This window comes from Bombyx mori, chromosome 24, assembly GCF_030269925.1.
Source record: "Bombyx mori chromosome 24, ASM3026992v2".
Lineage (NCBI taxonomy): Eukaryota > Metazoa > Arthropoda > Insecta > Lepidoptera > Bombycidae > Bombyx > Bombyx mori.
This window is the reverse complement of record NC_085130.1, coordinates 3,821,188-3,825,336: the sequence shown is the minus strand read 5'-3', so window position 1 is coordinate 3,825,336 and position 4,149 is coordinate 3,821,188. Positions and strand designations below refer to the sequence as shown.

Below are 4,149 nucleotides of genomic sequence, written 5' to 3'. Positions count from 1 at the left end.
AGATCCGGGGAGAAACTCAGTGGGCTGTGTCTATGGGCTAATTTACTCGTCGAGTCCTTCATCACAAGCAACGGGTTCGGCGAGGACGATGACCGGTTCATGTCATGTATGTATATGTCAGCTACTATGATATTTTACCGTTATAAGATACTCAACTGATTTGCATAACGTCACGTGAGTGGATTCGTTGGAGGGACTATGATTGAAACGGTACTTTGGGCTTTCTCTCTTTCTCTGTCTCTCTTTCCCTCTCTATCTCTCTCTCCCTCCCTCCCCCCTCTCTTTTTCCCTCTCTCTCTCTCTCTGAGTATTATCAAAATTCGATTGATGAACGATCGTCTTGCCATAAAACGTTTCTTTATATTTTCCAAAAAGCATCTCTCGACTCAGCAGTTCCACACAGGAGATGTGGACTCTTCGAAAGCGATTGATACACTCAGAGTAACAACAGAGATGTTAACTGTGTAGTGATCTAGCATTACTATAGCATATCTACTCGTAGGGCTCACAGGAAAATGGTTTGAAGCGTGCTCTGTATATTACACCGGCATAATTTGACCAAGCTACGGATGATTGGGAGTATCCTGAGATAGGTATTATTTTTTTCTTTTTTTTATGATCTAGAGTTTATTGGAGCCCTTTCCAGCTTCATCAGGACAGGTGAGCGAGCAAGGGCTCAGCCAAAAGGGGTGGAATTTGCTAACAGCTGCCCGAGCGCCTCCAAGGGAGACCTAACAACTCAAGAGTAGTTGCTTCGCGAATGAATCTACTACCGGATCGGAATCGCAACCCGCTGAGAATATCCGGCGAGAAACTCAACGGGCTGATGTTTAGGTTAGGTTGCACGTCGAACTCTTTGCCGAGTTCGACGATAGGTGTTCTAGAATTTGTTTCCATAATTAATTTTGCATTCCGTTTTTAAGGGAACAAACTAAATATAGACCTAATTACTTAAAATTATCGTGTCTTGAATAAGTACTTTTTTATTTCAAATCAAATCAAATCAATTAAAAATTATTCAACATAAATGAAAGTACATACTTGTTGAACGTCAAAAGAACTACCGCCAATTCACAAGAACTAGCCTCCGTCCTGAGAAGAATTGGCAAGAAACTCAGCGGGCATGTTTTTTTTTTTAAATATTAGATTATTTTTTTAATGTTAGATTTTTTTAAAATATTAATTTTTACTTGAGTATAATAACATAACAATTATTAAAATATTGAAATTTATTTATGATTGGACGACTGACGATGATTGGACAGTGGTTACCGGATTCCGTAAGCATCTACAACGTAAATACCACTTTTTACAGTATAGTACAATTATGGCACTAATCTTCAAACCGAAACGCATTACTGCTTCACGGCAGAAACGGGCAGGATGGTGGTACCTACCCGCGCGGACTCACAAGATGTTCTACCGCCCGTAAATGTAAATTATAATTCAGCTATTAGCTAACAGCTAATAAAACAAGGGAAAGTTTTATACAAATCAAACAGTGAAACTTAAATATGAAAGGATATCGTTTAACAGCAAAACTTAAAGCTCAAGTTGAATAAGCTTTTATATGGCTTTGTGCGATCGAGCGGTTTGTGCGGCCCCGTGCTTAATTAATTGCGAGCTCCACTGTGACGTCGCAGGTCTCCATAGAAAAGCTTATTTAGCTTTTTAGTTCAGCTTTAATTGTGTTGCGAAATTGGTAGGCACGTGCTTTCGTTATACAGGGTACCTTTAGTAGTAGTTTATTGTAGCCCATTTTGATATCCTATTAAAATTTTCCCCGTTTCCAATTTAAGAACTGTATTTTTTATTCTCTAAAAAGAAAACAACATATTATTTTTTGGAGGGTTCAACGACAATCTTCCTGCTGGTGAAATTACTCGGTAAATCGACGGTCCGAATGTTGTTGTTCGGAACTTGTATATATGCAAGCTTATCTTGAAAATGTAAGCGGGATTCAAGCACATTTAAATATCTTGCATTGTAGGATAGCTACTGCCACAATTTTAATAAGACTTTGCGCTGTGACAACTAACACCGTCTTATTGCTTAGATGGGTGGACGAACTCACAGCCCACCTGCTGTTGAGTAGTTACTGGAGCCCATAGACATCTACATTTTACCACCAGTAAAAATACAATAAAATATAATAATTATTATAATATAAAAATTGAATGAAAACAAAAAAAATCACTACGGAACCTTCACCGTACACGACCCAACCCCAAATTTTTTATTAATTTTGTGTTATGGAACTCTTGAGCCGACGCACTTATCCCTTTAATATGTTACAGGGAAAATCTTTATTTTTTTTCGTTTATAATTAAAATTTTGGTTATATGTTTCAGTTTAAATGGAAACCGTATTCCTGCTCATTTCTGTCGTGAACAAATCCGGCTTGAAGAGACAGCTATTAGTACTATAAAATTTAAACTTCGAACTGACGTTTCGACCGACTTAACATCAGGTGATCCGTAAGTTCGTCTACTCACACTAGTATAATGAAAAGCCAAGAAGACGAACCAAACTTAACCAATTGCTATCATAAATATGACTGAACAGACTTTCGATTAAGTACTATAATTTTACTTTGAACTTTGCACCAATAAAAGCCTAATTGAAAGGATCTTTTTAGCTAAAAAAACAGCAAAAGAAAAGCTCCGAATTTCTTTCAAGTGGATTGTAATAAGGAAAGTTGTATTAAGTTCTTGAGTCAACTGTGCTTTTCGAAATTGTAACGTACTATGTGTTTGTTTACCCGTAGCTTTTAAAGGAATCCGGAGCTTTCGCGAACTCTCGTCGGAGAAAGTAAATAGTGAGCGAAGTTTCATTTTTGTTTCGCACGCTTATAGGCGGGTTTGTGTGGAAGCTTTCGTCATCGTAGGCGTGATATTTCTGAAGATGTTTCCCGTTTTGGGGATATGTATTGTTATTTTATGACCAGACTAGTTGCCGGTATAAATAAGCATCAAAATGTGGTGCTAACCTTTTTAAGACACAAGGTTCAATCCTCGACTGACTGCTTTGCGGCAGAATAAATAGGCCGATTGGTATTTATCTTTGTGTGCTCACATAATCCTCTAATAGTCGAATGGACGAATTCACAGCCCACCTGGTGTTAAGTGGTTACTGGAGCCCATAGACATCCACAACGTAAATGCACCACCCACCTTCAGATATAAGCTCTAAGGTCTCAAGTATAGTTACAACGGCTGTCCCACCCTTCAAACCGAAACGCCTTACTGTTGCACGGCAGAAATAGGCAGGGCGGTGGTACCTACCCGTGCGGACTCATAAGAGGTCCTACCACCAGAGAAAAAACTGTCAGTCACATAGGGACATTCTATTATATTCTATTATGTCTATGTCTAGTCTAGTCATGGTATCAGTAGTTATAAACATTTTATGAACAGATATGAGTAGAAGGGTTATTTTGATAATATCCTGAGAAGCACCTCACGCTTCTTTACAATAAAATCATTTTTTCTTACACTATTTTTAATGAAATTTAATTTTCTATTTTTTGTTAGATTTTCTACAAAAGCGTATTTATTAATTTTTTTAAACTATCATTTATTTTATTTAAAGGCCTACTCGATGATCGGTGATCGTATGGTACGTTTGATCTCTGGTTCCCGGATACCAAACGAGATATTAAATCATATCAGAACATCAAAACATGCGGGGGCAAGTTCGCATCGGTTATATGGTAAACGCGCTACCGAAAACCTTTCAGGATGCTTGTCATCCTAAATCGTCTTCGCGGTTTCGAGGCGACATGGGACTGTCGATCGCGTAAAGCAAATAAAGAAAAAAAAAACAAAAAAAAAAACTGTTTCTTTTACAACAATTTGTAGAACGAAGTCTAAAATATTCTCGAATGTTCTAGACTCATCGTTCTATGGAGAATGTTCTGGAAAATTGTAGATATAGTCGAAATGCAGTAGAAGTAGTGACAGCTGTTTTCGAAGCGAAGCTAAGAATGTGAATTGTGATAATGAAGTCTACCTTAATTGTCATAATAATTAAATTGAATTTTAATTATATATACCTATACTAGAGGTCCCGCAGTAGTCGAAATTCGACTATAATTAATTGGAATTGTAAGTTTGTACACTATTATGATTGTATTTTATACTTCTATAA

General features: G+C 37.3%; 1 long non-coding RNA gene across 1 annotated transcript; it reads left to right on the top strand.

The window, feature by feature from the left end:
- Positions 1–502: 502 nt before the first annotated feature.
- On the top strand, positions 503–3,774 carry LOC134201201 (uncharacterized). The gene is made up of 3 exons (XR_009976405.1): positions 503–593; positions 2,352–2,477; positions 3,592–3,774. It is a non-coding gene; the product is annotated as an uncharacterized LOC134201201 (long non-coding RNA).
- The last annotated feature ends 375 nt before the right edge of the window (positions 3,775–4,149 follow it).